This window comes from Peromyscus californicus, unplaced genomic scaffold, assembly GCF_007827085.1.
Source record: "Peromyscus californicus insignis strain IS unplaced genomic scaffold, ASM782708v3 Scaffold_12__1_contigs__length_115047231, whole genome shotgun sequence".
Lineage (NCBI taxonomy): Eukaryota > Metazoa > Chordata > Mammalia > Rodentia > Cricetidae > Peromyscus > Peromyscus californicus.
Genome location: NW_026294413.1, coordinates 69,753,241 through 69,776,093, shown reverse-complemented (window position 1 = coordinate 69,776,093; position 22,853 = coordinate 69,753,241). Strand labels below are relative to the sequence as shown.

General features: G+C 43.5%; 1 pseudogene; it reads right to left on the bottom strand.

Moving 5' to 3' along the window:
- Window positions 1-274: 274 nt before the first annotated feature.
- On the bottom strand, window positions 275-1,146 carry LOC128107963 (protein SET-like; annotated as a pseudogene).
- Window positions 1,147-22,853: the final 21,707 nt, after the last annotated feature.

The following is a 22,853-nucleotide window of genomic DNA, read 5'->3' as shown; positions in this document are numbered from 1 at the left end:
GGCAGTGTTGACTCCACAGTTTGAGACAAGAAAGGATAAAAAGGATTTTAGGACAGAATAGTGGATTTCTCCACTATTCTGTTGTATTTTGCTCAAGGTGTTTCCCCCAAAACAGGTTGAGAACCATGGTGTTGAGAAGAGAGACCACAAAACGGGTGACTGAGCACAAGAGGGATTGGGGGGCGGGGGATGACTGCTACTTGGTCCCAGGGACTGGAGAAAATTAAAAAAGAAAAAGGAAATAAAAAAGAGGGCTGGAATCCCTCTTTTTGTGTTAGTCAGCCTCACCTTCATCCTCCTCCCCTTCCTCCCTTTCATCATCATCTTCATCTTCTTCACCATCTTCATCCCCTTCTTCCTCAATATCTTCCAAGTTTTCCTCTTCATCATCATCTTCATCATCATCATCATCATCATCATCATCATCATCTTCCACCTCTCCTTCTTCGTCATCCATATCAGGAACCAAATAGTACTGCAAGGCGTTTGACCAAATGCCGTCTTTGATGACCTCTCCTAACTCATCTGCACCTGCATCAGAATGGTCCGTGAACCAGGTGAAGAAACTCTCCGGCTCTTCATGCTGCCTCTACCTGCTGGCCTTATTCTACGTTTGACTTGAGCATTTTGTCAAATCCTTCCAGATTTCCATTTGATTTCAGTGGCCTTTGAAGGTGGGTCGCCACTCTCATTCAGATGAAACTCTTTGGAGAGAACTTTATTTTCCAACTGAGGATTTTCATCAAAATAAAAATCTATTCTGTAACATGATTTAATGTCTTCAAAATTCTGTCACTTCAACTCTGGTCAAGTAATGCCGATCTTCCCCAAGCACAGCAGGATAGACACTTGTGGATGGTTGACAAATGTTGTTACCCAAAATTTGTAGATCAATTCTGACCTCTTCTGTTAAAAAAAAAAAAAAAAAAAAAAAAAAAAAAAAAAGATGGTTGGCAGAGTTTGTTATATTTTTGTTCTGCTTTCAAAATGTCCTCACTTGGCTAGTTCATTAAGTCTGTGTATTTTGTTTTGTACTTCATCAATGTGTTCAATTGCTTCTTGCCGTTCTTTTTCTGAAGTCTCGTGGACCCCGTTGTGGTTGGAGTTGAGCTCCTTTTTTCTGGCTTTGACCGTCAGTGCCAGCATGGTGTGAAAGAGGAGCAAGGGACTGCCAGCAGAAGACCTGCTTGCTCCGGCTGCCCGCTGCTGGCTGCTTCCTCCTAGCTCGCCCTCGCCCTCGCTCAGCCAGCGACACCAAGGCTGGCAGGGGTGGGGGCATTGTGACAGGCGGGGGAGGGGGAGTCAGGCTCTCATAGAAGGCCGGGAGGCAGCAGCAGATCGGCTAGGAATCAAACCTGGGTCCTCTGGAAGAGCAGCCAGTGCTCTTAACTGCAGCCTAACATCTGGAATTTTTGTCATAGTTTCACCTCTGCCTTGTATGTTTCTGAGCAGCAAATGCTCTTAATCACTGAGCCGTTCTTCAGCCTCAATCTGGATTTTTAAAATAAAATACACTATAGAGATATTTTCATGTTAGTAAATATATAAAATCAATGTAAATTATTTGAATCACTCTCCTATTGATCTCTCTGATGATAGAACACCATCAATTATATCATTATAAACATTTTTAATGCTTGAAACAATTTTAAGTGTTTGAACAAATGAAAATTCAAACACTATTGAAGATATAGATACAGTTACAGATAAAGTCAAAACTTTGCTCTCCTCTGCTCCTAGTTCAATTTCCCACAAGCATCACCAGGGACGCTTTGTGACTGGGCTGTTCTTATGATTATTATTTTGTCTTTAAATATTGTTTCTACTGTTAGTAATATACCTGGTGGTTCCTTGATCTGTCATCTTGAGAAATAATATGGGTATGTTTTGAAATATGGGAAATTGATTGAACTTTCCTTGACCCCTCCAATGTCACTCGGTGGCTATTCTTTGTTAATGTAGTTCATGAAACAGCATGCTAGACTCTCTATTCTTATTGTCACCTTTAGGTACTATTCCCAGCTAGCCTGCTATCCAAGACTAATTAATTAGCTGACCTTCCAATGCATTAGTATTTTTAGTTGTATTAGTATTTTATATTGCCAAGATTTATAACATCCTTGTGATGTTCCATGACTTCAACTAAATCTTTGTATCTTGGCTACAGGTTAATGAAGAAGTAGAAAAAAAAATCGGTATATAATTTATCCTATCATTGAGTAAATATTACTGTAATTTTATTGGAACTGGGAAACAAATATAATTCACTTCATTTATACTTCGTTGCTTGACGAACATCATCCAGATAGTTAGATCTAGCTAAGGACGAACCCAGGCTTTGTTGGTCTTGAACTTTGTAACATTTAGGAGGTCTACCAAGGGAAAAACATACAAATTTACAAATGCTACACCACAAGATCCATCCTTTGGCCTTTAAGAAAGCTTGGATAAGCAGAAGAGCCAAACCCCAGCTTTCCCAGCCCTATGGTAAATTACCTTATTCCCTTGAGACAAGCTCTCACCAACCCTGGAACTAGGATAGTAGTTCACACCCCAGCGATCCCCCTACCTCTGCATCTCCAGTGTGAGGTTCCAGGCTCACATGCAGACGTGTGGGCTTCTTCTTCAGGTATGCTTTCACAATGAGTGAGTGATCTTACTCACGGAGCCATCTCCCCAGCCTTTAACAGACACTTTAAACACAGATCTTAGGCTCAGAGAGATGTTCAGGGAAAGAACAAGACATGCCCAACAAGAGGATGGACCTCTCAAGGCAGAATTGTACTTAGGTGTCTTTTCAATGAGTATTTACAGATTTGGGGGACATTCAAGTTACATCTGTAAAGGTTGCTGAGAATTCCTCCCACTTTCCACATTGCCCAAAGAGTGACGCTTACAGCAAGGTTAAAGGTTAAAGAATGTTCTTCTGTAAACGGAGTGGTAAGGTAGATTTATGGAGAGTGTGATTTAGATTGAGGAATGAGCAAGAATGCCAGAACCGCAATGTTACGCATCATTTTGGCCCTAAGTAAGCACAGTTTATGTTTTCAAAAGATGTCTTTGAAAAACATAGCCCATTCCTGTGTGCAGTCTAGACTATGAGGAGCATTTGAAGTTTCTCAGCAGATAAGGTAGACCAGACCCTGGGACAAAGGGCCTATTTTCCCCCACACCTTCCTTCCCAAGTCACCATAACTTTCCTATCTTTCCATCTTGCCTCAGTCCTGCTGGTCTTTAGACCTTTTGTCCTCTGCTTACAGTTGATCTGCCTTCAGATGGCCTTAGGGAAACTTAACCCATATCCCTGAGTCCTTGATTGTCCTTGAAAGTCAATGAGAGTAGTCACCGTAAGTCCCTCTATGCCCCGTTTCATCCAGAAGTGGCCATTTCTTGAGTGATTTTAGAGTCTTAGCTCTTGAGGGGGTTGATTTGGTAGCTAGTTGTGTATCAGAGACTACCACTGCAGGACTCTGGTCACTGGTCAAAAGGGATAAGGTTTAGGTCTTATCTCTGGCCCTGGGTGGAACAAGACAGTCTGAACTGCCTATGAGGTCATAATGCAATTATCTAGCATGAAGCTTTCTGCTAAAGAACAAGGACATAGCACTGTCCCCTCCCCTCCCTGAGAGTCAATCCAAATGAGCCTGTCAATCATCTGTACAAGAAAAACGCCTCTGAGGAAAAGCTGTCTGTTCTAGAAGCTTTAGAAATATTACAAAGCCTTCATGAAGTATAGGTCAGCACAGTGGCCCCTTAGGCCAGTTTCTGCTCTTACCCTTTGAGTGTGCCCGACGGCAGTGGTCCCCTCGGCTATTGCTCCATTCTCAGTCCTCGAGAGTGCCTCACTTTGCTTTGTAATGAACTCAAATTATCTTCTATGCTATGCTTTATGTGTTCATCTGAATTCTTTCAACAGAGTTCTAAAGCCCAGGGCTCCACAGTGAGATCCGGGGACGGGGAAATTTAGCATTTTCCTTTCTTTTCCATCTTTGTAAAAATGTTCCCAAAGTTTTAAGATTATATCTATTTATTTATGTGTGCACACATACAGTGGCATGTAGGTGGTCATTGTGTATATTCGTTGTACATGGTGTTATATTACAGAAGGACATTTCATCTAAGTATATGTTGTATATTAAGTGTGTTCTCTATACTACCTTTCTATCCTCTTTTCTCCTCTTCTCCTCCTATTCCCTATGTTTCTCTATACATTTTTGCTTCTACATCCATGTCATGTATATGTACATGATTTTCTGTATATGTATAACATCTAGAAACACAACAGAATACATATCTTTGTTTGAGAGTGGCTTAATTTAATCTGATAATCTTTAGTTTTATCTATTTTCCTGCAAATGATATAATTTCATTCTTCTTTATGACTGAAAATATATAAATATATATAAGTATAATATATATTTATATATCAGTATACATTATATGTAAGTATATAATATATATTTATATTATAGATATTTATATATGAGTATATTTGATATCTATTTATCTATAAGTATATGTATTTTATATATTATATAAAATATGTAAATATAAATATATAAAACAAATATGAAGATATATAATAAAATAAAATTTTTTAAATATATATATATATATATATTTTTTTTTTTTTTTTACTCCTCTGTTGTTAGACACCTAGGACGGTTCCTTAACTTAACTGTTGTGGATAGTACTGGAATAAACATTGAAGTGCAAGTTTCTCTATAATATGTTGACTTGGAGTGCTTTAGGTAAATACCCATGTCAGGTCCTGTCTGACTATCGAACAGTCTTGAATGGAGGAGTGAGGATTAAGAAATAATAGATATGAAAAATGGAGACATAGACATAAAAGAAAAAGGCAGAGACACAAAATAGCAATAGGAGAGCTCTGAGTCAATACCAGAGTCACCCTGAGTTTATTTCTCGGGACTTTTTTATACCCAAAGCAAGGGGGGCAAAAAACCTCCCCCTCTCAATGACATCATGGTTCAAAGTACAAACAAGCGCAAACACCTCCTTAATTCTCAAGACATCTGATAACCACGTCTTTGGCAAAAACATCCTGTTTTTCGTCCTTGAAGGGCAAAGCAAGCTCAGACTCTCTGACCTTGAGCCAAGATGGAAGAAGGCCACACCATAGAGTCCCTGTGGCCCCCACATACCCACAAAGGTCATATGTAGCTTTGCTTTTAGTTTCTGAGAAACTTCTCAGCACAGTCCCTGGTGGTGCAATAGTTCACGTTCCCACCAGCCGTGTATAATGGTTCCTTTTTCCTTCATCCTTGTCAGCGTTTATCTGTTTCTTAATGACTGCAGTTCTGACTGGCGGGAGCTGGAATCTCAATATGGTTCTGATTTTCATTTATCTGATAGCTAGTGAGTTGAGCACTGTTTATAAGTTTATTGTCTGTATTTCACCTTTTGAGAACTGTTGTCCGTTTATTGATTGGGTTGTTTGATTTCCTATAGATTAGTTTTGAATGTGTGTGTGTGTGTGTGTGTGTGTGTGTGTGTGTGTGTGTGTGTGTGTGCTATTAATCAGCTGTCAGATGTACAGCCATCGCATATTTTCTTCCATCTGAAGACTGTCTTTTCCCTCAACTGTTTCCTTTGCTGTGGGGCTTTTTTACTTTCATGAGGTTCCGTTTGGCAGTGATTGACATATTTCTGAGTAACTAGAGTCTTACTCGGAAAAAAAGTCTTTGTCCACGGTTGTATATTGAAGTACATACCCTATTTTTTCTTCCAACAGTTTTAGATACATTGGAGATGGGTTTTTTTGTGCAGATTGAGAGGAAGATCTACATCTGAGAGATAAACCCATCTGCACATCCAGTTTTTCCAGCACCATTTGTGGACGAGCCTATCTTTTCTCCAATGTAATATTTTTGGCGTCTGCTAGATCAGGGTATGCCCTACTCATTTTTTTCTTTTTCTTTTTTTTTTTTTTTGAGATGGGAGAAGTTTATTTTTTTAATAGTTGCACGTTTATTTTGTTATGTCTTTTATTTCTGAAATTATAATATAACTTCATTATTTTCCCCCTTTCCCTTTCCTCCCTCCAAACCCTCCCATGTGCCTCTCCTTGTACTCTTTCAAATTCATGGCCTCTTTTTTCGTGAATTGTTGTTACATGCAAATGTGTATGTACATATGTAAATATAACCTGCTCGGTCTGTATAAGGTTACTTGTATGTATGTTTTCTGGGCTGGCCGCTTGGTACTCTATAACCCACTGGTGCCCTCTTCCCTGGGGAAGACTTTTTCTCCTGCTCTCAGCATTTCTTAGTTGCCTGTAATTCCTTGTGTAGGTTTGGGGCCTTGTGGGCATCCCCCCCTGCCATCCACTTTAGCATGTCTGTTGTTAGTGTCCCTGTTCAGCTCATGCTTAGGCAGCCATGTTGGTGAGACTTTATGGGTGTAGCCTCTGGTGTTACTAGGAGACACGGTCTCACAGCAAAATCCCTGCTCCCTCTGGCTTTCATAATCCTTCCACCACTCACCCCCCTCCAGAATGTTCTCTGAGTCTTACATGTGGGAGTTTGTTTTGTAGATATAGCCACTGGGACTGGGCTCCATAACTCTGCCTTTTGATTGGTTGTGTTTTTTTGTGATGGTCTCCAACAGCTGCAAAGAGAAGTTTCTTTGGTGAGGACTACATTTATCTACGTGTATAAGAATGAATATTTGGAATGTAGTTGGGGATTATGCTGGTTTAGTAAAGTGGTGTTTGTGGGTTCTTCTCCAAGATCCATGACCTCACTAGCCACACCCTACTCTAAGTTACGCCTTCCTAAATAAAACAGTGGTTCTTCGGGCTGTACCTTGCCCTAGGAGGCGCCACTTTACAAGCAGTTGTTTATTCCATTTTGAGGAAGGAGGATGACTGCAGTCCCTGGGGGTGGGGGGTGGGGGCTGCAAACCATACCGTCTCTGCAGCACCACCCACTTAGCGTAGACTGATAAGTGTGCCCCACTTCAAGTGTATTGGGGGTAAACTGAGACTGTGGAGCACCTGGGCATATTAAAACCCTCTCGGGAAAACCAGGCTCAGGAACTAAACAGACACGTTGAAACCAAGGAAGGGTATATCTCCATAAAGAATGGATGTGTAGCCCTGTGACCTGACCTGACCCTGTGGGTGTTAGGATATACACGTGCTGGTGGGTGGTTCAGGCCGATAGAGCCAAGGTGGCCCACGGTGGGTGAGAGACAGAGATGCCATGCAGACAGAGCTCAGTGAAGAGTTTTATTTGGTGATGGGAAGAGAGGGGGAAGAGAAAGAGGAAGAGAGAGAAAGAGAGACAGAGAGACAGAGAGAGAGAGACAGAGAGAGAGAGAGAGAGAGAGAGAGAGAGAGAGAGAGAGAGAGAGGAGGGGGAGAGGGGTTCAAGAGGTGCACACCTCATGGGAAGAAAGCAGAAGGAGAGAGAGAGAGAGAGAGAGAGAGAGAGAGAGAGAGAGAGAGAGAGAGAGAAGAGAGGGAAATGGGTGGAGTTTTCCCTTAAGAATAGGCTTTTATGTCAGGGCATAGGGTGGTGCCAAAGGGCAGGATCAGAATATTAACAGTGGGCATTAAGGATAAACAGAAAGAAAAAATCAAACTGCCCTTTGAGCTCCAGTTCAACAGACAAGAGTCCCTGCCATTAACGTGGCTCACTTGAGTGCCTCCCACCTGTTTGCCAATCTGAATGAAAAGCTCCTGCCTCCTGCTCTGACTGGTTCTGCTCTTTTGCTAAGCAACTGGACTCTACCCTGTAGCCTTTACTTCAGCGGGGCCTCAGCCCCAGCAGCGATTCCATTTGGCCACTGGTCTTGGGTTCCTTACCTATACAGATTATACTAACATTTCCATCAACTACTTCTGAAACTTTTTTTAACTCAACCATAGCCTCTGTATTAGTCAGGCTTCTCTAGAGTAACAGAACTTTTATATATATATATATATGGAATTTATTAGAATGACTTACAGGCTGCAGTCCAGCTAATCCAACAATGTCTGACTATGAATGGAAAAGTCCAGGAATCCAATAGTTACTCAGTCTACAGGGCTAGATGGCTCTGCTGGTCTTCAGCATATGCTGGAATCCCAAAGAAGTAGGTTCTAATGCCAGTGAAGAAATGGGACTTGCTATGTTAGCAAAATGAGATTAAGCAGGCAAAGAGCAAAAGCATGAGATTTCTAGGAAAATTCCAGTTTCTAGGGGGCCATTGTCTCACTAGTCCCTTAGCCAGGTAGAGGGACTTGAGGTTCCTTAAATAACTTCAACCCTACCAGGCTGATTCTACTGTCCCCCATTTTCTGTTTTAACACTTCAATATGGAGGTAGAATGTCTGTGTCTAAAACAAATGTCACAAGTCAGGACCAAGGTTAGTGCTACATATCCTTGTAAAGAGCAGCATGACCCCGCTGGCCTGGGAAGGGAGCTAACGCGGTCCTGCCCTTCAGGAATGAGGCTCCTCAGGAGAAAGGGCACCAAGCCAGGGAGCATTAGAGAGAAACAGCAATGTGTCAAAAACAGCTTAGCAAGGCCTGACAGAGGCTTCCCTTTAAAGCCTCGAAAGGCAGGCACTTCTTTAAGTATTTTAAGTGAGAAAAAGAGGGGTAGCTGCATGAGAGGGAAGACTGGGGGTGGAGGCAATTGAATTTGTAGAGAAATCTCCTGAACACAGAAAAATATCTGGCTTTTATAACTTGGGGTGGGGAGAGGACTTGTCGGAAGTTTATACCACACAACGCTGTGCTCTTAGCCACTGAGTGTCTCTCTAGAACCTCATTCCTGTTTCTCAGGAAGATTCCTAAACATGTTCACAGATACCTCCTCCCTGCCCAGAGGAGATAAGGCACAGGGGCCTGACATCAGCGACTCAGAACGGCTTTCTACTTTAAAAACCCCTTTGTCATTTTTTTTTTCTTTTTTGACAGGAACTCACTCATGGCTGTCTTGAAACTTACTATGTAGACCAGGCTGGCTTCAAACTCACAGTGATCCACCTGCCTCAGCCTCCTAAGTGCAATTTCTTTTTATTTTATGTGTATGGGTGTTCTTTCTGCGTATACATCTATATACCATGTGCATGTGTGGTACCCATAGGAGCCAGAAAAGGGGGCCAAATTCCCTGCAACTGGGTTGGGATATGAGTGCTGGGAATAGAACCCAGAGCTCTGGAAGATTAGCCAATGCTTGTAACCCATAAGCCATCTGTTATTTTTGAAAACAACATAAATTTAACCTCTATCAATATTCCCTTGAAAATGTGTCTCAAAGGACTAGGGATGTTACTTGGAGGCAGCATGCCTGCTTGGTAGGCAAGAAGTTCTGAACTGATGTTGTTTATGATCGAAGAAGTTGGGATTAATTCCATCACCACCACCACCACCACCACCCAAAAAAAAAAAACAGGATAAAACATGTCTCAAGATCACCCTCCCTCCATTTCCATGCCTGACTTAGCTTGTCTCTAGAATCTGTCGACTATGGCTGATGGTCTCCCCACCTCCCCAGTCCTCTCTTGCACACCTCCAGAGTGAGCTTTATTAACAGGTGACTGGATCCAACCACTTCTAAGTACAAAACTCATTAATGGCTTCTCTTTGTGTGGTAAATCAGGCGCTCCACCAGCCTGCCTCTCAGTGACTCAGCACCCATAGCTTACATCACCTGCCACCCCCAGGTACAGTGCATTTCCACTATCATTACAAGCTGCATATTTTCCTATGAAACACACGCACACCCTTTAAAAGTTCCCTCCAGACATCACAGTTCTCTCTCTCTCTCTCTCTCTCTCTCTCTCTCCTGGTCTCTCTGTCTGTCTGTCTCTGTTTCTTTCTCTCTCATGACCCCACTTCCAATGGCCTTTTGCTCCCTCCAACACACACACACACACACACACACACACACACACACACACACACACACACACTAAACCTTTTGGATTAGATCAGTTAGATCTTGTTGTTAGATCTTGCGTTAGATCTGTTGCATGGTGTGATCTATGCAGCATACCTTGGCCTGGATTGCCAAGGTACCATCCCCTGATTGATCCTAACATTGGTGTTGCTAACTGGAAGGCTCTCTTAGTACCTATGCACCCACCCACCTATGGTCTGAACCACACTGGGACCCTACCCACCCGCTCTACCTGCAACAGATCCACCTTCTGGTCCACCAATCACTTGGCCTTCCATCAATCACCAGCAATTGGTGAGTGATCTCTCTCAGTCGGTATAAATGCTTCCCTGAGTCTCTGGTACTCTTGGAGGCAGAGGTACCCACCTCTGACCATTTCCCTTGGGTGAGGCTTCATTTTCTAGAACGAATTTTCACCTTCTGGCTTCGTTTAAAAGTCCTGGTACAAGGTGCCCCTGTCTCCTCAGGCTTTTAGCCTTGGTCCTTGAACTGTGTGAGCTGATGACCCACTATTCAACTTGCCTTCATTCAGTCCTCCCTGAGTCCTTGGGATGCCTTTAACTCTGGATTCTGGACCTTCTTCTCCACCTCACTTATGGGAACTGCATCATCCACCTCCTCACTCCCCCTTGGGATGTCTTTTGGAGAGCATCCAACCACTCCTCTCCAGTCAAATCTGCTGGCCTCAATACCCCTTAGATAATCAATCCAAATGCCAATGCCAACCTAGTAATGTGGGAATGTAAAAAAATTCCCCATTCCCTCTGTCTTTTTCTTTGCTCCAAGTCATTTGTTTCTCCAGCCCCACACTGTGTAAATGTCATGTTTTAAGTTATGGTTGATGGATCTTAAGTTTGTTGCAAAGTGGGAATTGGAGCTACCAGAAAGTTGGGGGTGGGGTGGGGAGAGAAGCAGGCCAGTTGCAGGTGCTCAGCAGTGTCCAGTGAGCTAAGCTTCCTAAGGTATGTACAGATCATTTGTTTGTGAATTTGCTTCCAAGTTCTAGAGTCCAGTTCTTCAGCGGCTGCTCCCTCTAGCCTGCTGTATCTTCCATGTGGCTCTGGCTCTTGTAACCTGCTGGCCCACGTGTGCAGCCCCCTTCTCTCCTGCTCTCTCCTGGCTATCTCTGGCTCCAGCCTGCAGTCCCACAACTTCAGCTCTCACCTCCTGCTTGGAACTTACAGGAATACACCCACACAGTGTTCTACTTTTCCCTCCCTCTCTCTCTTCCTCCACGGACTCAGATTTTATTATAACAGCTTGGCCTCAGCACAAATCAACGGCCAAAAATTGGTGAACCTGATTCCCAAATTCTCACAAATTGTTAACAACTACTACTGCCACAAACAAATGATCCCCAAATATCTTATGTCTAAACTTGCTCTGCTCGCCACTTCCAAAAATCTCTTCCCGCTAAGGTTCTACTCCCCACTCTTCAAATCTTTTATCTCTATTTCTTTACACTCTGCTCTCAAAAAAAATTTTAAGATTATGCTGTAAACTCTTATCTCAGGATTTGTAATTGCTCATCTGTTATGGTTTAAAATCTATATAATTTGTAACAAAATTTGGCTTTAACACTTATAACAAAAGGCTTATAATTAAAATTCTATACATGGGCATCTGTATCTATATATGTGATTCAACTCTATGTGTGTAAATGTAACTTGGACTCAACTTAATGTGTGTGTATGTAACTTGGATTCAACTCTCATTTTAAAATATAGATAAATAGAAGATAGATAGATAGATAGATAGATAGATAGATAGATAGATAGATAGATGAAGTTGCCAGTCTCTCTATGGACTGTATCTATTATTAAAAGTTTTATTTTGATACTAGAAGAGCTTCAATTCAAAATTCTTACTTTTAAGGCTAAACCTAGCAGGGATGGAACATAAAGTCCTAGTCTTAGAAAGGCTACTAAATTATTGTAAACTGTTAAGGATAATTAAAAGGAATGCAAGTTAATAATTAGTCACCTTATAAATAATCAAATTCTAATGTGTTCAGAACTATACTTGTAGTCATGCTAAATACTAATGTAATTAATTACAGAAATAGGCCTTATTTAACTTCATATATATGTTTTCAAAATTAAACCTAAAGCGGCCAGGCAGTGGTGGCACACACCTTTAATCCCAGCACTCGGGAAGCAGAGCCAGGTGGATCTCTGTGAGTTCAAGGCCAGCCTGGTCTACAGAGTGAGATCCAGGAAAGGCGCAAAGCTACACAGAGAAACCCTGTCTCAAAAAAAAAAAAAAAAAAAAAAACCTAAAGCAAGTAGCCAAATAAGGTATATTTAACAGACAGATGGTCTTCAAACTCTTCAGAGATCTGCAGAATATGGTATTTAATATGTTTAATAAAAAGGCTTTTCGTAGCCAGGCAGTAGTGGTGCCTGCCTTTAATCTCAGTACTTGGGAGGCAGAGGCAGGTGGATCTCAATGAGTTCAAGTCCAGCCTGGTTTACAGAACAAGTTCCAAGACAGTCAGAACTGTACACAGAGAAATCCTGTCTCAAAAAAGGAAAAAAAAAAAGAGGAGCTTTTTTTCATGATACAGAGACATGCCAGCTCCTGGCAGCACCCTATCTCCTCCAAAGAAGATGATGGGGCACAGATAAACCTCCACCTGGAGCTTACTTTAAATGTGGCAAAGCTGGCCACTGGGCAAAAAACTGTCCTTCACCTTGACTGCTACCAGGACTCTGTCCAAACTGTGGACAAGCAGGACACTGGGGAGTTGATTGCCCCACTTTGCCTAGACAAGGTAGACCAGTCCCCTCATGTTCCTCCTCCATAGAAAGTCTGTCGGATCTTCTGGACCTGGTAACTGAAAACTGACATCACCCGAGGACCTCAGCCCCCAATGACCACAAAGGAACCTAGGGTGATCGTCATTTTTAATAGATTTGGAAGCTGCTTGGTCTATACTTCCTTTTTACTCAGGTGAAATTCATCCTTCTCAGGTCTCTGATAGTGTTAATGACTAGGCTAGTAACAGCTTTGTTGGTTTTAACGGCAGCAATCAAAGCTTTAGCTGGCTTCTCAGTTCTCTTCATTTGTAAAAAAATCAGGCCACAGGCCTCACTTTCCTAGAGCTACTACTAGGTCTAGACACAGTTTACCTTGTTATCAGATTCAGAAAATAGATAAATTCACAAAACAGATATCAATGTAACTTTTTACTATGCCTTTATTTAAAGGAATTTGCTTTACAATGACTGCCCTCAGTAATCAACCACCTGTGTCTCATGGTGAATGATTATATAGAAAAAGGTATAAAGTTCATGTAAGGTCTGAGGATACATAAGCTTAAGTTGTGAGGAGCTAAGAAAATGTTTTAGAGTCTAAGATGGTGTTTTAAGGTGTGTAAATGCAAGTTATAACCTAAGGTGGGTAAATGCAAGTTATAAAACTTGAAGGACATGAAAGCTTAAGTGGTGATGAGAAGGTGATTTAAGGTGCATAAAAAGAATGAAAAACTTTTCAGATTTCTCTCCCTTGCTTTGCTACTGTTGTATTAAGACTTCAAAAGTTCGGAGTTTTAACATTAATCAATGGTGTTCTGATGAGCTAGCCCTACTACTATTATCACAGCCACAAGCTCAAGATTTTTAATTTCCTTTGATTAGCTTCTAAGTAGAGACTTAAAAGTAATTCACATTGTGCTAAAAAAACATCTATCTAATCCATATACTTCCAGTCTTCTGGATAGAGGAAAGAGGCCCCGCTTTCATGGTCTGTATTCATGCCTAAAATCAAGATCAAGAGAGCTATAGCCCTCTGCTCCAGGGGAGGTTTCCATCCTCCCTGAGCATGCCGTAATGAGTGTTCATGCTTTAACCCACAATCACTGCCCAAGCTCCTACTATGACACAAAGGTGTACAGCCACTGCCTTTTCTATGGTGTGGAATTCAGTATAGAGTACAAACAATGGTAATGCTAATGTGTCTAAAACTTATCTCTTTTTGTAAACTTAAAAAAACTCTTATAAACTTCAGGGAATTGACTTGAATTCACCTCTCATGGGTCAAATGGACTCCAGATAAGTACTCCTGTCAATCCACAGCCTGTTCCCCCCTCCCCCCCGTCTATTCTGCTTATTCCTAAAGGTGGGATCTCTCTCCCTTTTTCTGGTCCTGGGACACCCCTCCCTCAACTACCAGGACCATGGGCCCAAAAGTTTCCAGTGTGCAGCTAGAAAAACATTTCCCCCTAAACTCCTTAACTTTATCTTCTGCCCCTAATATATATCTATTCCAGCAGCCTGTCAGGTCCAGGTGTTCCCTCAAAATCTGTACCCCAGGCAGCTTCAAAGCAGCGACCCCAGGTGGTCCAGCCTCACAGATTGCTCCAACTAGACCTGCACTTTCCTAGCCCCAGAGGGTCCCCCAGAGCCTGGATAGCAAGTAAAACAGTTGGCTCTCCCAGATCTGGCTGGCACCCCAGCTTTCTTGAGTCTCCAAAAATGTCATCAGGAAGCAGTCTAAAGAGCATGGAACCCCCATTCCTGCATCACCAGCATCCCTTCCTATTTCCTTGCCTTTTATAAAATGGGCCAGGCAGTGGTGGCGCACATCTTTAATCCAAGTACTTGGGAGGCAGAGGCAGGAGGACCTCTGAGTTCAAGGCCTGCCTGGTCTACAGAGCAAGTTCCAGGACAGGCACCAAAGCTACACAGAGAAACCCTGTCTCGAAATAAAAAGAGGGGGTGTAAATCAGGTGCTCCTCCAGCCTGCCCTTCAGCAACTCAGTGCCAGCACCTTACATCATCACCCACTAATACTAGGTGCGGTGCATTTCCACTGTCGCTATGAGTTGCATATTTTCCCATGCAACAGGCACACCCTTTGAAAGGTCCCTCTGGACAGCACAGCTCGTTCTCTCTCATTCTCTCTGTCTCCCAGGCTCTCTGTCTGTCTGTCTGTCTGTCTCTGTCTCTCTCAAGCCCCCACTCCAAGATGGACTTTCGCTCCCTACCCAATAACCTCTCTCATTAGATCTGTTGTGTGTTGTATGCAGACCCATCAAAGGTACCTTCTGCCTCTCCATCCTAACACTTCGGTCTTCCACTAAAACCTTACATCTCAGTGTCCTATGCCAGTTCTGAGGTCACTGGAATTTTATTACACTTATTTATTTATTTTGTTTGTGTGTATGTATGTGTGTGTGTGTATATATATATATATGTGTGTGTGTGTATATATGTGTGTGTGTGTGTGTGTGTGTGTGTGTGTGTGTGTGTGTATGCTGGTTCCATAGTATATATGTGAAGGCCAAAGGACAATTTCAGAAATCATTCTCTCCTCCTACCATGTTGAACTCAGGTTATCAAGCTTAGCAGCAAGCGCCTTTACCGGCTGCCCCACTGTACTATCCCTGGCCACTGGACTTTCTGAGAGAGACGCCCCAGCTGACTGACCTTGTCTGGCCCAGGCCTCCCAGCCAAGCTGCTACCTCTTAGTCCTTATCCATCCATCCTCTAGCCATACTTGCCTCCACTAAGGTCTGGACGACTCTTTGCTTTTCGTACACTTGGGGCCTATCAAAGACTTTCCTCCAGAGAGGTGCTTTCTCCATTCTGCCTGTCTCTCTTTCATTCAGCTCACTCTTCAGATTTCTACTTAAATGTCATTCTCCGGGGATGTCTTCCCTGACCACTCTATCTATAGATGTTCTTTCACCCTACAGGTCCTTTCTGTCTCAAATTTATCTCATTCACAGCACTTCAAATTGAACACTGGGGCTGGAGCGAAGAAGGCTTAGCAGATAGGAACACATACTGATCTTGCGGAGACCTGAGTTCAGATCCCAGTACACAAATCAAGTAGTCTGTAGATGTTTGTAACTCTAGCTCTAGAGGGTCCAATACCTTCATCTGGCCTCTGCAGGCACCCTGCACACACACACACACACACACACACACACACACACACACACACACACACACTACAAGTACACACAATTCGAAAATTAAATCCTAAAAATTTAAAGCTAATCCTTTCTTACCCCCACTTCACGAAAAGTGTGCTAAAGACAGGGTCATCTTCTTCAGGGCGGGCGCCCTGCTGTGCCAGCTTCCTTCCTGTTGGCTGTTGTTATTGCGTTCCCTTTTGCTGTGTGCAGACAGAACAAGTGCCCTCTGTATTTACTGCCCATGTGGTGGGGCCCCAGAGTGTGTAGCAGGGAGATACCCACAAGGTGGTCACCAGGCGGGTATAGCAGGGAGATGCTCATGTGGTGAGTGTGTTGGGTCCGGGGTCCCGCAATAGCGGGGGACAAACCACCAAAGTCTATTAAACCAGAAGCAGATTTTATTTAAAAAAAAAAAAAAAAACCCGAAAGAATAGAAATATCACCGCGGGGTACAAAAGCTTATCCGCTAGCTGAGACCACAGCCAGGGTTCAGGACTCTGAGGCTGTGGCAGCTGGAGGGGGCTATGAGCCCCTTTTTATAGTAAGGGGTAAGCATGAGACATAGACAAAGGAATTTTTAAATTTTGAAGTTAGACCTTTAGAGACAATTTATTTTAGGTTTTTACACTTTTCCATGAACAAGGTTTTAGGTAGTTTTAGCTAAACAACATTTGTATATTCCTGCAGCCCTTCTTGACTCAGTTAATCGATGTTTGCCCAAACCTGCAACTTCTGCAGCTGGGTTTCCATGGGGGTGGGGGTGGGGGGTACGAAACAATGCAAGGCAGGTTGTCACGTAGAACTCATTGAAAGTTAACTTTGGTTTCGGTAGTGAGTGGTAGGGGGTTATCAAAGAATAGCTAACCCCAGGGCTGCAAAAGGCAATCTTTACTAAAAGGAAACTGACATTTGGGTTGTTGACAGAACTGCCCATCATGAAACTCAGAGGGGCCCAGTTAAAAGTTAATCCCTTTTTGTTAGCCAAGCTGATGGCTGTCAGTTTCCATTCCTTAAGTTTATTCCTATATTCCTATCTTATTCCAGCATCCACCTGCTTTAGTATGTTCACTTCAGCCATTGTCCTGGGTTCCTGAGACCTACTACCTACTCTCTGTTTTAAACTTCTGTTTTATTTCTCTCGAAACAATGACAACGTTTTAACGAATGGGTGCACTCGGTTTCGCTTCTTCCCCAGGGGCTGAGAACTCTGAACCATTTGGAGAGGAAATTCCAACTAAAACCCATTCCCTTCCTCTCTTCCTAGAGAGCCAGAGGCAGGAGCCCGGGACTTCAGAGTGTCCCTCTCTCATCCCACTGTCCACTGTCGTCCCACATGAAGTCCCCAAGAGGAGGAGGAAAGAAAACTGGCCACTGAAAAACACATGAAGACATTAACCTGGTCTCTCTCAATTCCATAAATAATATCCAAGGGCGGGGGACACAGCTCAGTAGTAGAGCACCTGCCTGACATGTTCAAAGCCCTGGGTTCAATCCCTAGTCCTCTAGTCCTGAAAGGGTGAGAGGAGAGAGAGAGAGAGAGAGAGAGAGAACCATAAACCATAAATACTTTGTGAAGTTCGGGGTGTGTGGCAAAGGCCTCACCTATACTGAACGTTCTACTGATTGGAACCTGTGTGATTCTGGAGAGAGAGCTGAGGTATTGGTGATCCAGAGACAAGTTCTCTTGGGCTGTCTTCAGTTCTCTTCCTGGCTCTTTATTGCTCACCACTCTGTCGTCTAATAAAACCACTGCATCTGAGATCTGAGGCCAGTGCTGTGGGTAACCTGAGGAGGTTACCCTAGCAACACCAGGAATTCCAGGAACCTAAAAGTTCTCTCACACTTGGGGAAGCACACTTGCCTGAAGGGGCAGATTGTGGTCTTTTGGATTTAAAAGCGGCCCTCCCCTTTTAGCTGGGCGGCAGTCCCAAATCTGACCACGGGAACTGAGGACAGCCGCAGCTTAAAGAAAAAATTCAGCTGATTACAGCTTGTGACTATCAGGTAAGTCCTTTTGGAATGTGTTGGCAGACCACTAGCCCCCACCAACCCAAAAGCTAAGAGTGTCATCAGACAGCATGTGGGGCCTATAGCTGAGGTGCCCATGCTTTGCTGTGACGCCCACCTGATGTTTCCACGGATGTATTTGAAGAGGCCTTAACTCATAACAGTCTTCCGTTCTGTTGATCTAAAAACTTCATGAAACCATTCCACTTTGGAATCTGTGTTCCCAGGCCAGGGCCATTTAAATTTGACTCAAGAATAAATTAGTTTATTCCTTTTGAGATGAGAGTTGCACATTACATCAAAAAAAAAAAAAAAAAAAAATGTCCGGGTGGAAGCTTTCTGCTGAGTGAAATGTTTCTGCTCCGAAAGGGTGTAGTGGGCTTTTGGAACCTGTTCTCTGAGGCTACTTCCAAGCAAAACCTTTCCTGCCTGATCGGCATTGGTCCCACATTTTCCATGTCATCATTGTGGAATAAGATCCAATCTGTGGAACTGAATACCACTCAAAACCAAGGTTACAAATATGTCTTAGGTAGGGCGATGGTGGTGCACGACTTTAATCCCAGCACTCGGGAGGCAGAGCCAGGAGGCTCTCTGTGAGTTCGAGGCCAGCCTGGGCTACAGAGTGAGTTCCAGAATAGGCGCAAAGCTATTCAGAGAAACCCTGTCTCGAAACTCCCCCCCAATAAATAAATAAATAAATAAAGTCTTAATGTGTTTCCAATTGCCTCTGCTTCCCACCAGATAATTCTCTTTTAGGTCATCTGCCTTCAAAGAAGAAAGGGAAACTGAGCCAATGCTGGAGGAAGACATAGTGGGTTTTGTAAAACAGTGAGAGAGAGGCTTTGGCAGATGGAGCCAAGGTGCCCCACAGCGGGTGAGGGAGACACGCTGTGCAGACCGTGCCCAAGGGGGCACCGCGGAAAGTCGCTCACACCACGCAGATGAGGCACCCACGTGGAAAATTGTATTAAGGAGGGTGGAAAAAAGAGAAAACGGGCAGGGTCTGAGGAGAGGAGAAGAAAAAGAGAGACAGAAAGGAAGGGAGGAAGCACCCGCTACCTCATGGCAAGAGAGGAAGGGAGAGAGAGATTGAGAGAGAGAGAGAGAGAGAGAGAGAGAGAGAGAGAGAGAGAGAGAGAGAGATTGAGAGAGAGAGAGACGGAGAGGAAGAGAGAGACGGAGAGGAAGAGAGACAGAGGAGAGTAGTTTTCTCTTAAAGAGGACTTTACTAAGATGATGTTGTCAGGGCACTGGGCGGGCCAGAGTCGGGTCTGAATGCTAACAGTGGGATTTGGGGATTTCTTGCTGACCCTCTGTGAATAGTACTGACCTGCAGCACTGAAATGTTGAGATTGGATAGCGAGCATTAGCCAGGGCCACACCATTCAGTAAAGCTCCTCCATTTTGGTTAAATAATGAGAATTCCTGGAACTAAAATAACTTGTTTCTCTAGAGTCTAGTATGAGGGTTAAAGCTTTGTTTTCAGTTTAATTTACTGTGCTTAAGAGAGCTATAAAACAAAAATGCTCTAACCTGTAAGCCCTACTTGCCCAAGGACAGATAACTTACTGGTTGCTAGGAGCTATTCATGTAAGATAACAAGCCATGTGTTTTCACTTCAGTAAACAAGGTTGGTTGCCCCAACTGTACAGGATGTGGTTGATCACACATAAGCAGGAGATACATACGCAGGAAGTATGTCAAGATTGTATGCTTGCCCCCAATTGGACTAAGGTGGAAAGTACGTAGCCTTGTGGATTTTGCCTTTATAAGCACCCGACTGAGGTAATTTGGAGCTATTCTCCGGGAATTCTGGGTATGGACCAGCCCAGTGTCCATCATCTTGGCCAGTATTTAATGAAGCTTGCTTCAAATTTGGCTCAAAAATTGTGGTAGTGGTCTTAACACTAGTGGGATTGACACTAGCCCTCTGGGCCCTATCTGCTCCCAGTGACTCCAGGTGATGGCTGACACGAAAGACGTTCAGAAATCACTTGACAAGCATTAACTCACCACTCACCTCATTTCCCAGCTACTCCTAGCAATGGCCAACCATGGGCCAGGAAAGGAAACTTCTCAGCCCCTTTCTCCCTCCCTCTTTCCTGCCCCAAAGTTACCCCAGCCTGTAAGCAGCCAACGGATGAGCTCTGGGGTTCTTACTCTGGATACCCCCTCGGGTCTTTTCCTTAATAAAGCCCATGTTGTTATTAAGTCACTCATTCCCTGGTCTGCCCTTCCTTCTCTCTGACCCGATAGAGGAAAGGCCATTAAAAGATGACAAGAAAGGGGAACCAGTCCCCAGTTATGGAATATTAACAAGGATGGTCTGGGAATCCCTAGCTGGGAGCTCCCAGACACTGTAACTTGACACCTCAGAGCTAGAGCGCCACCCCACCCTGTGACCCAAAGCTTAGACCAAGAGTGCCTTTATCTGCACGGCAGAGGTTGCAAAATGGAGATAGCTATGCACACAGAGGCTTGCATTGACAACCAGACCAGCACACCAGCCACTCTGGACTTCCCTCCTTACTACAGCACGAATTACACACCAGGAAACTGCTCACAAGAAACTCACCCGCACCGTGAAAACACTTCTTCCACACAGAAGTACCTGCCCAAGCCTAGCCTACACATGCTATGGGTGATATTGTGTCCATCCTTGTTCTTCTGACTCAGAAGGTAAGTACATTCTTGCCCACCAACTCCTCTCCTGACTCAAGCTACCATTACTATAAGCTGCCTATTCCCTAAAGCACTTTATGCCATAACGGCCTCCACATTAGCTAACCGGCAAAGCTGTGTGTGTAAAGGCTAGTGGATTAGAACTTCAGTAACTGGAGAGGTTGGAATGCTACAAGTGCAGAGCCTAATTACAATATCCGAGGCTGTCTTTTAACCCCCCTAAATAGCCATTCTTTGTTGCTTAGCTCTGTGTCACGACTAACTGATAAAGCCAAAGCTAGCACCCTGTGACTAGCACATTTAAAATAAATAAATAAAATAAAATAAAAACTTTTGGAATGTAGTAACAAACTCTAGTTCCACCAAAAGGGGCTAATCCTCTCAGATAGTGTCTAAGGCCTGTAACAGTCTAATGCCTATAATTGTGTACTGCTATAAGCTGCCTATCTGATGTCCCTGCCAATGTATTTGAAAAGTATCTTAACTCATAACTTTTGTTTTTGGTTTGTTTGTTTGTTTGTTTTTTGTTGTTGTTGTTTGTTTTGGTTTTTTTTTTTTTCAAGATAGGATTTCTTTGTGTAGCCCTGGCTATCCTGGAACTCACTCTGTAGACCAGACTGGCCTCCAACTCAGAGACCCCCCTCCCTCTTACCTCCTAAGTCATGCACCACCACCATCCGGCAATTCATAACTTCTTTTGTTGTTGTCCTGTTCTGCTGTTATAAAAACTTCATGAAAGTGCTTCCATATAAAACACAGAAATTTGAGCGATCTAAATCTGTGTCCCCAAAACACGTTTAGCTGTAGAATGAACTGTTTCTTATCCACTTTGGAGTGAGAGTTGTAGGGGTTTTGTCCACACATTCAATCACGCATCAGTTTAAGAACACTGTGTTGCTATGGCCTGTGTTAGGAGACAGAACCCAGGTATGATTTGAATGCTCAAGTAGTTCATTTCTACAGAGACAAGATCACACACACACACACACACACACACACACACACACACACACACACACACATAACTGGAGTGCAGCCTGAGCTGAGTCCCGTGGGGCATCGTGACACACACATGCACCTGGAATGGAGTCTGAGCTGAGGGGTGTGGTGCCAAAGTGAATGTCCATAGTCAGTAGATCTCAGAAAAGCCTGAAGATGAAAAGCAACCAAAAGTTCAACCAGGAGGAAATGCCTGAAGTAAGCATTGAAAGAGGAGCCAGATCAGATAAGCAAAAGAAATCGGGGCCCCTGACTGTGGGAACAGCGTTGGCAAAGGCCAGAGCCTGGAATACGGCGGAAGCTCTCCGAAAGCACCGAGCTGAGAAGGACAAAGCAGACCTCTCATTAGGCCCACACCAGCTTCCATCTCCTTCTAAAGGCATAGTGAAATTTTGTTCAGAGATTGTGTGTGAGCTAGGCATCTTTTAACTGTGTGGCTTATAATTAAAGCATTGTCTCTAGTCATTGTTAGGTAGCCTCTGAGAAAAGCAGTTACCCCATGCTAATGTATAACTCCTTTGTTTTCTGTAAAATAGCCAGCTCTGCTCTACAAAGGAGCTTCATGCCTCTATTCAAGTGGAATGAATACCCCTCTCTGGCTGAATAAGAGAAAATCTTGGGCTTTAATGATCTGTAGACCTTTCTTGGACACACAGAGCCAGAGCACCATGTAACCCTGTTCCTTCTACAGGACAGAGAAAGAAAGCACACAGGCAGACTGAAGAATGAGCCAAGGCCTTGCCATCCCTGAGTGAGCACTGCTGGAAGGCTCCTGAGGCAGAGTGAAAAGACGGGAGACTACGGACATGGAGAGGCAAAGAGGCCCCGATCCCCTGGAGAAGCAAGAATCCCAATGATTGACATGTGCTGTCAAGACTGCGGACACAGAATAGTGCTTCTGTGTTTTATGTTAAAATAACAATGAAAAGGCTTACGACCTCAGGGAGGACTCCATTCCTTTCCCAGACATTCCCTAAGACTCTCAAGACCTTAACTTGGTTTTTAGAAAAAGTATCCTACCTTCCTGCATCCCTGTGATAGAGTTTTAGTTTATCTATTGTAATCCCACCAGAGCCCATCCTGTGACCTCATTCAGGTTCCTTAATGACCTTCTGAAAATAACAGCTTCAACCTCACAAAATCCTGTCTATGCAGAAAGCATCATTCCTTCAAAAGGGGAAGAAAGGTAATTCATTCTGAGACCAATATGAGTGACCATGGGCCAGGAATACACAATTTGGTTACCCCAAATCTCATGTCCCCAAGAGATAACTGTTCATGAAGTTTTTATAGTAAAAGGACAAAAAAAGTCTTAAATCAAAAA